This window comes from Rhipicephalus microplus, chromosome 8 (assembly GCF_043290135.1).
Source record: "Rhipicephalus microplus isolate Deutch F79 chromosome 8, USDA_Rmic, whole genome shotgun sequence".
NCBI classification, from domain to species: domain Eukaryota; kingdom Metazoa; phylum Arthropoda; class Arachnida; order Ixodida; family Ixodidae; genus Rhipicephalus; species Rhipicephalus microplus.
Window position 1 is genome coordinate 99,761,085 of NC_134707.1, and position 15,153 is coordinate 99,776,237.

Consider the following 15,153-nt stretch of genomic DNA (forward strand, 5'->3'; position numbering starts at 1 on the left):
CAACTTGAAGCTCTGCAACACGAAACTCTGCAACTAGAAAATCCACAACTCTAAACTCAAGTAGAAACTTTCCAACTAGAAACTACACAACTAGAAGCTCCGCAACTAGAAACTCCGCAACTAGAAAATCGACAAATAGAAACTTCACAACTAGAAACTCCAAAACAGGAAACTCCACAACTAAAAACTCCACAACTAAAAACTCCACAGCTAGACACTCCATGACTAGAGATTCCATAAGTAAAAACTCCACAGCTATAATTTCAGCAGCTAGAAATGCCACAACTAGAAACTCCACAACTAGGAACTCTGCAACTAGAAAATCTACAACTAGAAACTCGAAAACTAAAACTCCAACTAGAAACTCAACACCTAGAAACTCCGAAACCAGAAACTCCACAACTAGACACTCCACAACTAGAAACTCCACAACTAGGAACTCCACAACTAGAGACTCTACAACTAGAAACTCCACAGATAGAAACACCACAACTTGAGACTTCGCATTTAGAAACACGGCAACTAGAAACTCCGCAACTAGAAACTCTACAACTAGAAACTGCGCAACTAGAAACTCCACAGCTGGAAACTCCACAACTTTAGACTTTGCAACTAGAAACTCGGCAACTAGAAACTTCGCAACTAGAAACTCCACAACGAGAGACTCCATAACTAAAAACTCCACTACTAGAAACTCCACAACTGCAGACTCCACAACTACAGACTCCACAACTAGAAACTCCGCAACTAGAAACTCTGCAACTAGAAACTTCACAACTAGAGACTCCACAACCAGGGACTCCACATCAAAAACTCCGCAACTAGAAACCAGACAACTAGAAACTCCACAACTAGAAACTCCACACATATCAATTCCGCATCTTGAAACTCCACAACTAGAAACTCCACAACTAGAAACTCCACAACTAGAAAGTCTGCAGCTAGAAACTCCGCAACTAGAAACTCCACAGCTAGAAATTCCGCAACTAATAACTCTGCAACTAGAACCTCCGCAACTAGAAACTCCACAGCTAGAAAATCCACAAATAGAAACTCCACAACTAGAAACTCCACAACTACAGACTCCGCAACTATAAAACTCCGCAACTAGAAACTCCACAACTAGAAACTCCACAACTAGAAACTCTGCAACTAGAAACTCCGCAAATAGAAACTCCACAGCTAGAAACTCCACAACTAGAAACTCCACGACTAGAAACTCCGCCACTAGAAACCCGACAACTACGAACCCTAAAACTACGAATTCCCAACTAGAAACTCCACAACTAGAAACTCCACAACTTGACACTTCGCAACTAGAAACTCCTTAACTAGAAACTCCACAACTAGAGACTCCACAACTACAAACTCCACAACTAGAAACTCCACAACTAGAAGCTCCGCAACTGGAAACTCCACAGCTAAAAACTCCACAACTTGAGACTTTGCAACTAGAAACTCGGCAACCAGAAACTCCACAACTAGAAACTCCACAACTAGAAACTCCACAGCTAAAAACTCCACAAATTGAGACTTTGCAACTAGAAACTCGGCAACCAGAAACTCACTAACTAGAAACTCCACAACTAGAAACTCCACAACTAGAAACTCCACAACTTGAAACACCACAACTAGATGCTCCACAACTACAAACTCCACAACTAGAAACTTCATATTTAGAAACACTGCAACTACAATCTCCGCAACTAGAAACTCCACAACCAGAAACTCCACAACTAGAGACTCCGCAACTAGAAACTCCACAACTTGAAACTCTGCAACTAGAAAATCCACAACTAGAAACTTCACAACTAGAAACTCCACAACAAGAAACTCCACAACTAAAAACTTCACAACTAAAAACTCCACAATTAGAAACTCCACAACTAGAGACTGCACATTTAGGGACTTCACATTTAGAAACTCCTCAGATAGAAACTACAAAACTAGAAACTCCACGACTAGAGATTCTATAAGTATAAACTCCACAGCTAGAATTTCAACACCTATAAACTCCACAACTAGAAACTCCTCAACTAGACACTCCACAACTAGAAACTCCACAACTAGGAACTCCAACACTAAAGACTCCACAACTAAAGACTCCACAACTTAAAGGCTCCACAACTAAAGACTCCACAAGTAGAAATTCCACAAATAGAAACACCACAACTTGAGATTTCGCATTTAGAAACACGGCAACTAGAAACTCACCAACTAGAAACTCGGGAACTAGAAACTCCACAACTAGAAAGTCCACAACTAGAAACTCCACAACTAGAAAATCCACAACTAGAAACTCAGCAACTACAAACTCAACAACTAGAAACTCCACAACTAGAAACTCTGCAACTAGAAACTCCGCAACTAGAAACTCCATAGCTACAAAGTCCGCAACTAGAAACTCTGCAACTAGAAACTCCGCAACTAGAAACTCCACAGCTAGAAAATCCACAAATAGAAACTCCACAAATAGAAACTCCACAACTTGACACAGCGCAACTAGATGCTCTACAACTACAGACTCCACAACTAGAAACTCCGCAACTAGAAACTCTGACAGTAGAAATTCCACAACTAGGGACTCCACAACTTGGGACTCCACAACAAAAACTCCGCAACTACAAACCCGACAACTAGAAACTCCACAACTAGAAACTCCACAACTAGGAGCTCCTCAACTAGACACTGCACAACTAGAAACTCCACAACTAGGAACTTCACAACTAAAGACTTCACAACAAGAAACTCCACAGATAGAAGCACCACAACTTGAGACTTTGCATTTAGAAACACCGCAACTAGAAACTCACCAACTAGAAACTCCGCAACTAGAAACTCCACATCTAGAAACTCCACAACTTGAAACACCACAACTAGATACTCCACAACTACAAATTCCACAACTAGAAACTCCACAACTAGAAACTCCGCAAATACAAACTCCACAACTAGAAACTCCACGAATAGAAACTCCTCAACCAGACACTCCACAACTAGAAACTCCATAACTAGGAACTCCACAACTAAAGACTCCACAACTAGAAACTCCACAGATAGAAGCACCACAACTTGAGACTTCGCATTTAGAAACACGGCAACTAGAAACTCACCAACTAGAAACTCCACAACTAGAAACTCCACAACTTGAAACACCACAACTATATACTCCAAAACTACAAATTCCACAACTAGAAACTCCACAACTAGAAACTCCACAACTAGAAACTTCACAACTAGAGACTCCACAATTAGAGACTCCACAACAAAAACTCCGCAACTAGAAACCCGACAACTAGAAACTCCACAACTAGAAACTCCACACCTATCAATTCCGCATCTTGAAACTCCACAACTAGAAACTTCACAACTAGAAGCTCCACAACTAGAAACTCCGATACTACAAACTCCACAACTAGAAACTCCACGACTAGAATCTCTGCAACTGGAAACTGCGCAACTAGAAACTCTGCAACTAGAAACTACCCAACTAGAAACTCCACAGCTAGAAAATCAACAAATGGAAACTCAGCAACTAGAAACTCCACAACTACAGACTCCGCAACTAGAAACTCCATAACTAGGAACTCAACAACATGAAACTCCGCAACTAGAAACTCCATAACTAGAAAACTCCGCAACTATAAACTCTGCCACTAGAAACTCCGCAACTAGAAACTCCACAACTAGAAACTTCGCAACTACAAACTCCACAACTAGAAACTCCACAACTAGAAACTCTGCAACTAGAAACTCCCCAACTAGAAACTCCACAGCTACAAAGTCCGCAACTAGAAATTCTGCAACTAAAAACTCCACAACTAGAAACTCCACAGCTAGAAAATCCACAAATAGAAACTCCACAACTTGAAACACAACAACTAGATGCTCCACAACTACAGACTCCACAACTAGAAACTCCACAACTAGAAACTCTGCAACTAGAAATTCCACAACTAGGGACTCCACAACTTGGGACTCCACAACAAAAACTCCGCAACTACAAACTCCACAACTAGAAACTCCACAACTAGAAACTCCACAACTAGGAACTCCTCAACTAGACACTCCACAACTAGAAACTCCACAACTAGGAACTCCACAACTAAAGACTTCACAACTAGAAACTCCACAGATAGAAGCACCACAACTTGATACTTCGCATTTAGAAACACGGCAACTAGAAACTCACCAACTAGAAACTCCGCAACTAGAAACTCCACAACTAGAAACTCCACAACTTGAAACACCACAACTAGATACTCCACAACTACAAATTCCACAACTAGAAACTCCACATCTAGAAACTCCACAACTAGAAACTCCACAACTAGAGACTCCACAATTAGAGACTCCCCAACAAAAACTCCGCAACTAGAAACCCAACAACTAGAAACTACATAACTAGAAACTGCACACCTATCAATTCCGCATCTTGAAACTCCACAACTAGAAACTTCACAACTAGAAACTCCACAACTAGAAACTCCGCAACTACAAACTCCACAACTAGAAACTCCACGACTAGAAACTCCTCAACTAGACACTCCACAACTAGAAACTCCACAACTAGGAACTCCACAACTAAAAACTCCACAACTAGAAACTCCACAGATAGAAGCACCACAACTTGAGACTTCGCTTTTAGAAACACGGCAACTAGAAACTCACCAACTAGAAACTCCGCAACTAGAAACTCCACAACTAGAAACTCCACAACTTGAAACACCACAACTAGATACTCCACAACTACAAATTCTACAACTAGAAACTCCAAAACTAGAAACTCCACAACTATAGACTCCACAATTAGAGACTCCACAATAAAAACTCCGCAACTAGAAACCCGACAACTAGAAACTGCACAACTAGAAACTCCACACCTATCGATTCAGCATCTTGAAACTCCACAACTAGAAACTTCACAACTAGAAACTCCACAACTAGAAACTCCACAACTAGAAACTCCGCAACCAGAAATTCCACAACTACAAACTCCACGACTAGAAACTCTGCAACTAGAAACTCTGCAACTAGAAACTCCAATTCTAGAAAGTCCGCAACTACAAACTCTGCAACTAGAAACTACGCAACTAGAAACTCCACAGCTAGAAAATCAACAAATAAAAGCTCAGCAACTAGAAACTCCCCAACTACAGACTCCGCAACTAGAAACTCCACAACTAGACACTCCACAACTAGGAACTCTACAACTTCAAAATCCACAACCAGATACTCCACAGCTACCAACTCCACAACTAGAAACTCCGCAGCTACAAACTCCACAACTAGAAACTCCACAACTAGGAACTCAACAACTTGAAACTCCGCAACTAGAAACTCAATAACTAGAAAACTCCGCAACTAGAAACTCTGCAACTAGAAACTCCGCAACTAGAAACTCCACAGCTAGAAACTCCATAACTAGAAACTTCACAACTACAGACTCCACAACTAGAAACTCCACAACTACGAACCCCACAACTACAAACACCCAATCAGAAACTCCACAATTAGAAACTCCACAACTTGAGACTTCGCCACTAGAAACTCCACAACTAGAAACTCCACAACTAGAGACTCCACAACTAGAAACTCCACAACTAGAAACTCCACAACTACGAACCTCACAACTACAAACTCCACAACTAGAAACTCCACAACTAGAAACTCCACCGCTAAAAAATCCACAACTTGAGACTTTGCAACTAGAAACTCGGCAACCAGAAACTCAACAACTAGCAACTCCACAACTAGAAACTCCACAACTAGAAACTCCACAACTTGAAACACCACAACTAGATGCTCCAAAACTACAGACTCCACAACTAGAAACTCCGCTGCTAGAAACTCTGCAACTAGAAACTCCACAACTAGAGACTCCACAACTAGGGACTCGACAACAATAACTCCGCAACTACAAACCCGACAACTAGAAACTCCACAACTAGAAACTCCACAACTAAAAACTCCGCACTTATAAACTTCACAAATAGAAACTCCACAACTAGAAACTCTGCCACTAGAAACTCCGTAACTAGAAACTTAACAGCTAGAAAGTTCGCAACTAGAAACTCTGCAACTATAAACTCCACAACTAGAAACTCCGGAACTAGAGACTCCCCAGCTAGAGCCTGCACAACTAGAGACTCTGCAACTAGAAACTCCACAGCTAGAAACTCCGCAACTAGAAACTCCACAACTAGAGACTCCACAACTAGAAAACTCTGCAACTAAAAACTCCACAACTAGAAACTCGAACACTACAAACTCCACGACTAGAAACTCCGCAACTAGAAACTCCGCAAATAGAAACTCCACAGCTAGAAACGCCACAACTATAACTCCACAACTAGAAACTCCACAGCTAGAAACTCCACAACTATAAACTCCAAAACTAGAAACTTCAGAACTAGAGACTCCACAACTAGAGCCTGCACAACTAGAGACTCTGCAACTAGAAACTCCACAGCTAGAAACTCCACAACTAGAAACTCCACAACTATAGACTCCGCAACTAGAAACTCCACAACTTGAAGCTCTGCAACACAAAACTCTGCAACTAGAAAATCCACAACTATAAACTCAAGTAAAAACTTATCAACTAGAAACTACACAACTAGAAGCTCCGCAGCTAGAAACTCCGCAACTAGAAAATCCGCAAATAGAAACTTCACAACTAGAAACTCCACAACAGGAAACTCCACAACTAAAACTCCTCAACTAAAACTCCACAACTAGAAACTCCATGACTAGAGATTCCATAAGTAGAAACTCCACAGCTATAATTTCAACAACTAGAAACGCCACAACTAGAAACTCCACAACTAGGAACTCTGCAACTAGAAAATCTACAGCTAGAAACTCGAAAACGAAAACTCCAACAAGAAACTCAACACCAAAAACTCCGAAACCAGAAACTCCACAACTAGACACTCCACAACTAGAAACTGCACATCTAGGAACTCCACAACTAGAGACTCTACAACTAGAAACTGCACAGATAGAAACACCACAACTTGAGACTTCGAATTTAGAAACACGGCAACTAGAAACTCTACAACTAGAAACTTTACAACTAGAAACTCCACAGCTTGAAACTCCACAACTTTAGACTTTGCAACTAGAAACTCGGCAACTAGAAACTTCGCAACTAGAAACTCCACAACGAGAGACTCCATAACTAAAAACTCCACAACTAGAAACTCCACAACTGCAGACTCCACAACTAGAAACTCCGCAACTAGGAACTCTGCAACTAGAAACTTCACAACTAGAGACTCCACAATAAGGGACTCCACATCAAAAACTCCACAACTAGAAACTCCACAACTAGAAAGTCTGCAACTAGAAACTCCGCAACTAGAAACTCGGGAACTAGAAACTCCACAACTAGAAAGTCCACAACTAGAAACTCCACAACTAGAAACTCCACAACTAGAAACTCCGCAACTACAAACTAAACAACTAGAAACTCCACAACTAGAAACTCTGCAACTAGAAACTCCGCAACTAGAAACTCCATAGCTACAAAGTCCGCAACTAGAAACTCTGCAACTAGAAACTCCGCAACTAGAAACTCCCCAGCTAGAAAATCCACAAATAGAAACTCCACAACTTGAATTACCACAACTAGATGCTCCACAACTACAGCCTCCACAACTAGAAACTCCGCAACTAGAAACTCTGCAACTAGAAATTCCACACCTAGGGACTCCACAACTTGGGACTCCACAACAAAAACTCCGCAACTACAAACCCGACAACTAGAAACTCCACAAATAGAAACTCCACAACTAGGAACTCCTCAACTAGACACTGCACAACTAGAAACTCCACAACTAGAAACTCCACAACTAGAAACTCCGCAATTACAAACTCCACAACTAGAAACTCCACGACTAGAAACTCCTCAACCAGACACTCCACAACTAGAAACTCCATAACTAGGAACTCCACAACTAAAGACTCCACAACTAGAAACTCAATGGATAGAAGCACCACAACTTGAAACACCACAACTAGATACTCCACAACTACAAATTCCACAACTAGAAACTCCACAACTAGAAACTCCACACCTATCAATTCCCCATCTTGAAACTCCACAACTAAAAACTTCACAACTAGAAGCTCCACAACTAGAAATTCCGCAACTACAAACTCCACAACTAGAAACTCCACGACTAGAATCTCTGCAACTAGAAACTCCGCAACTAGAAATTCCAACGCTAGAAAGTCCGCAACTAGAAACTCTGCCACTAGAAACTATGCAACTAGAAACTCCACAGCTAGAAAATCAACAAATAGAAACTCAGCAACTAGAAACTCCATAACTAGAAAACTCCGCAACTAGAAACTCCACAGCTACAAAGTCCGCAACTAGAAACTCTGCAACTAGAAACTCCGCAACTAGAAACTCCACAGCTAGAAAATCCACAAATAGAAACTCCACAACTTGAAACACCAAAACTAGATGCTCCACAACTACAGATTCCACAACTAGAAACTCCACAACTAGAAACTCTGCAACTAGAAATTCCACAACTAGGGACTCCACAACTTGGGACTCCACAACAAAAACTCCGCAACTACAAACCCGACAACTAGAAACTCTACAACTAGAAACTCCACAACTAGGAACTCCTCAACTAGACACTCCACAACTAGAAACTCCACAACTAGGAACTCCACAACTAAAGACTTCACAGATAGAAGCACCACAACTTGATACTTCGCATTTAGAAACACGGCAACTAGAAACTCACCAACTAGAAACTCCGCAACTAGAAACTCCACAACTAGAAACTCAACAACTTGAAACACCACAACTAGATACTCCACAACTACAAATTCCACAACTAGAAACTCCACAACTAGAAACTCCACAACTAGAAACTCCACAACTAGAGACTCCACAATTAGAGACTCCCCAACGAAAACACCGTAACTAGAAACCCGACAACTAGAAACTCCAGAACTAGAAACTCGACACCGATCAATTCCGCATCTTGAAACTCCACAACTAGAAACTCCACAACTAGAAACTCCACAACTTGAAACACCACAACTAGATACTCCGCAACTACAAATTCCACAACTAGAAACTCCACAACTAGAAAATCCATAACTAGAAACTCCACACGTATCAATTCCGCATCTTGAAACTCCACAACTAGAAACTTCACAACTAGAAACTCCACAACTAGAAACTCCACAACTAGAAACTTCACAACTACAGACTCCGCAACTAGAAAACTCCGCAACTAGAAACTCCACAACTAGAAACTCCACAACTGAAAACTCTGCAACAAGAGACTCCGCAACTAGAAACTCCACAGCTAGAAACTCCACAACTATAAACTCCACAACTAGTAACTCCTGAACTAGAGACTCCACAACTAGAGCCTGCACAACTAGAGACTCTGCAACTAGAAACTCCACAGCTAGAAATTCCGCCACTAGAAACTCCACAACTAGAGACTCCGCAACTAGAAAACTCCACAACTAAAAACTGCCTAACTAGAAACTCGACCACTAGAAACTCCACTACTAGAAACTCCGCAACTAGAAACCCGACAACTACGAACCCGACAACTACGAACCCCCAACTAGAAACTCCACAAATAGAAACTCCACAACTTGACACTTCGCAACTAGAAACTTCTTAACTAGAAACTCCACAACTAGAGACTCCACAACAACAAACTCCACAACTAGAAACTCCACAACTAGAAACTCCGCATTTAGAAACTCCACAGCTAGAAACTCCAAAACTGGAGACTTTGCAACTAGAAACTCGGCAACCAGAAACTCAACAACTAGAAACTCCACAACTAGAAACTCCACAACTAGAAACTCCACAACTTGAAACACCACAACTAGATGCACCACAACTACAAATTCCACAACTAGAAACTCCATATTTAGAAACACCGCAACTACAATCTCCGCAACTAGAAACTCCACAACATGAAACTCCAGAACTAGAGACTCCACAACTAGAGACTCCGCAACTACAAACTCCACAACTAGAAACTCCACAACTAGAAACTCCGCAACTAGAAACTCCACAGCTACAAAGTCCGCAACTAGAAACTCTGCAACTAGAAACTCCGCAACTAAAAACTCCACAGCTAGAAAATTCACAAATAGAAACTCCACAACTTGAAACACCACAACTAGATGCTCCACAACTACAGACTCCACAACTAGAAACTCCGCAACTAGAAACTCTGCAACTAGAGACTCCACAACTAGGGACTCCACAACAAAAACTCCGCAACTATAAACCCGACAACTAGAAACTCCACAACAAGAAAATCCACAATTAGGAACTCCTCAACTAGACACTCCACAACTAGAAACTCCACAACTAGGAACTCCACAACTAAAGACTCCACAACTAGAAACTCCACAGATAGAAGCACCACAACTTAAAACTTCGCATTTAGAAACACGGCAACTAGAAACTCACCAACTAGAAACTCCGCAACTAGAAACTCCACAACTAGAAACTCCACAACTTGAAACACCACAACTAGCTGCTCCACAAATACAAATTCCACAACTAGAAACTCCACAACTAGAGACTCCACAATTAGAGACTCCCCAACAAAAACTTCGCAACTAGAAACCCAACTAGAAACTCCATAACTAGAAACTCCACACCTATCAGTTCCGCATCTTGAAACTCCACACCTAGAAACTTCACAACTAGAAACTCCACAACTAGAAACTCCACAACTAGAAACTCCGCAACTACAAACTCCACAACTAGAAACTCCACGACTATAAACTCCTCAACCAGACACTCCACAACTAGAAACTCCACAACTAGGAACTCCACATTTAAAGACTCCACAACTAGAAACTCCACAGATAGAAGCACCACAACTTGAGACTTCGCATTTAGAAACATGGCAACTAAAAACTCACCAACTAGAAACTCCTCAACTAGAAACTCCACAACTAGAAACTCCACAACTTGAAACACCACAACTAGATACTCCACAACTACAAATTTTACAACTAGAAACTCCACAACTAAAAACTCCACAACTAGAAACTCCACGACTAGAATCTCTGCAACTAGAAACTCCGCAACTAGAAATTCCAACGCTAGAAAGTCCGCAACTTGAAACTCTGCCACTAGAAACTTCGCAACTAGAAACTCCACAGCTAGAAAATCAACAAATAGAAACTCAGAAACTAGAAACTCCACAACTACAGACTCCGCAACTAGAAACTCCACAACTAGACACTCCACAACTAGGAACTCTACAACTTCAAAATCCACAACCAGATACTCCACAGCTACCAACTCCATAACTAAAAACTCTGCAGCTACAAACTCCACAACTAGAAACTCCACAACTAGGAACTCAACAACTTGAAACTCCGCAACTAGAAACTCCATAACTAGAACACTCCGCAACTAGAAGCTCTGCAACTAGAAACTCCGCAACTAGAAACTCCACAACTAGAAACTCCGCAACTACAAACTCCACAACTAGAAACTCCACAACTAGAAACTCTGCAACTAGAAACTCCGCAACTAGAAACTCCACAGCTACAAAATCCGCAACTAGAAACTCTGCAACTAGAAACTCCGCAACTAGAAACTCCACAGCTAGAAAATCCACAAATAGAAACTCCACAACTCCGCACTTACAAACTTCACAAATAGAAACTCCACAACTAGAAACTCTGCCACTAGAAACTCCGTAACTAGAAACTTAACAGCTAGAAAGTTCGCAACTAGAAACTCTGCAACTATAAACTCCACAACTAGAAACTCCGGAACTAGAGACTCCCCAGCTAGAGCCTGCACAACTAGAGACTCTGCAACTAGAAACTCCACAGCTAGAAACTCCGCAACTAGAAACTCCACAACTAGAGACTCCACAACTAGAAAACTCTGCAACTAAAAACTCCACAACTAGAAACTCGAACACTACAAACTCCACGACTAGAAACTCCGCAACTAGAAACTCCGCAAATAGAAACTCCACAGCTAGAAACGCCACAACTATAACTCCACAACTAGAAACTCCACAGCTAGAAACTCCACAACTATAAACTCCAAAACTAGAAACTTCAGAACTAGAGACTCCACAACTAGAGCCTGCACAACTAGAGACTCTGCAACTAGAAACTCCACAGCTAGAAACTCCACAACTAGAAACTCCACAACTATAGACTCTGCAACTAGAAACTCCACAACTTGAAGCTCTGCAACACGAAACTCTGCAACTAGAAAATCCACAACTATAAACTCAAGTAAAAACTTCTCAACTAGAAACTACACAACTAGAAGCTCCGCAGCTAGAAACTCCGCAACTAGAAAATCCCCAAATAGAAACTTCACAACTAGAAACTCCACAACAGAAAACTCCACAACTAAAACTCCACAACTAAAACTCCACAACTAGAAACTCCACGACTAGAGATTCCATAAGTAGAAACTCCACAGCTATAAGTTCAACAACTAGAAACGCCACAACTAGAAACTCCACAACTAGGAACTCTGCAACTAGAAAATCTACAGCTAGAAACTCGAAAACGAAAACTCCAACTAGAAACTCAACACCAAAAACTCCGAAACCAGAAACTCCACAACTAGACACTCCACAACTAGAAACTGCACATCTAGGAACTCCACAACTAGAGACTCTACAACTAGAAACTGCACAGATAGAAACACCACAACTTGAGACTTCGCATTTAGAAACACGGCAACTAGAAACTCTACAACTAGAAACTTTACAACTAGAAACTCCACAGCTTGAAACTCCACAACTGCAGACTCCACAACTACAGACTCCACAACTAGAAACTCCGCAACTAGAAACTCTGCAACTAGAAACTTCACAACTAGAGACTCCACAATAAGGGACTCCACATCAAAAACTCCACAACTTGAAACTCCACAACTAGAAAGTCTGCAACTAGAAACTCCGCAACTAGAAACTCGGGAACTAGAAACTCCACAACTAGAAAGTCCACAACTAGAAACTCCACAACTAGAAACTCCGCAACTACAAACTAAACAACTAAAACTCCACAACTAGAAACTCTGCAACTAGAAAATCCGCAACTAGAAACTCCATAGCTACAAAGTCCGCAACTAGAAACTCTGCAACTAGAAACTCCGCAACTAGAAACTCCCCAGCTAGAAAATCCACAAATAGAAACTCCACAAATAGAAACTCCACAACTTGAAACACCACAACTAGATGCTCCACAACTACAGCCTCCACAACTAGAAACTCCGCAACTAGAAACTCTGCAACTAGAAATTCCACACCTAGGGACTCCACAACTTGGGACTCCACAACAAAAACTCCGCAACTACAAACCCGACAACTAGAAACTCCACAACTAGAAACTCCACAACTAGGAACTCCTCAACTAGACACTGCACAACTAGAAACTCCACAACCAGAAACTCCACAACTAGAAACTCCGCAATTACAAACTCCACAACTAGAAACTCCACGACTAGAAACTCCTCAACCAGACACTCCACAACTAGAAACTCCATAACTAGGAACTCCACAACTAAAGACTCCACAACTAGAAACTCAATAGATAGAAGCACCACAACTTGAAACACCACAACTAGATACTCCACAACTACAAATTCCACAACTAGAAACTCCACAACTAGAAACTCCACACCTATCAATTCCGCATCTTGAAACTCCACAACTAAAAACTTCACAACTAGAAGCTCCACAACTAGAAATTCCGCAACTACAAACTCCACAACTAGAAACTCCACGACTAGAATCTCTGCAACTAGAAACTCCGCAACTAGAAATTCCAACGCTAGAAAGTCCGCAACTAGAAACTCTGCCACTAGAAACTATGCAACTAGAAACTCCACAGCTAGAAAATCAACAAATAGAAACTCAGCAACTAGAAACTCCACAACTACAGACTCCGCAACTAGAAACTCCACAACTAGACACTCCACAACTAGGAACTCTACAACTTCAAAATCCACAACCAGATACTCCACAGCTACCAACTCCACAACTAGAAACTCTGCAGCTACAAACTCCACAACTAAAAACTCCACAACTAGGAACTCAACAACTTGAAACTCCGCAACTAGAAACTCCATAACTAGAAAACTCCGCAACTAGAAACTCCACAGCTACAAAGTCCGCAACTAGAAACTCTGCAACTAGAAACTCAGCAACTAGAAACTCCACAGCTAGAAAATCCACAAATAGAAACTCCACAACTTGAAACACCACAACTAGATGCTCCACAACTACAGATTCCACAACTAGAAACTTCACAACTAGAAACTCTGCAACTAGAAATTCCACATATAGGGACTCCACAACTTGGGACTCCACAACAAAAACTCCGCAACTACAAACCCGACAACTAGAAACTCTACAACTAGAAACTCCACAACTAGGAACTCCTCAACTAGACACTCCACAACTAGAAACTCCACAACTAGGAACTCCACAACTAAAGACTTCACAACTAGAAACTCCACAGATAGAAGCACCACAACTTGATACTTCGCATTTAGAAACACGGCAAATAGAAACTCACCAACTAGAAACTCCGCAACTAGAAACTCCACAACTAGAAACTCCACAACTTGAAACACCACAACTAGATACTCCACAACTACAAATTCCACAACTAGAAACTCCACAACTAGAAACTCCACAACTAGAAACTCCACAACTAGAGACTCCACAATTAGAGACTCCCCAACGAAAACACCATAACTAGAAACCCGACAACTAGAAACTCCAGAACAAGAAACTCGACACCGATCAATTCCGCATCTTGAAACTCCACAACTAGAAACTTCACAACTAGAAACTCCACAACTAGAAACTCAACAACTAGAAACTCCGCAACTACAAACTCCACAACTTGAGACTTCGCATTTAGAAACACGGCAACTAGAAACTCACCAACTAGAAACTCCACAACTAGAAACTCCACAACTAGAAACTCCACAACTTGAAACACCACAACTAGATACTCCACAACTACAAATTCCAGAACTAGAAACTCCACAACTAGAAACTCCACCCCTATCAATTCCGCATCTTGAAACTCCACAACTAAAAACTTCACAACTAGAAGCTCCACAACTAGAAATTCCGCAAC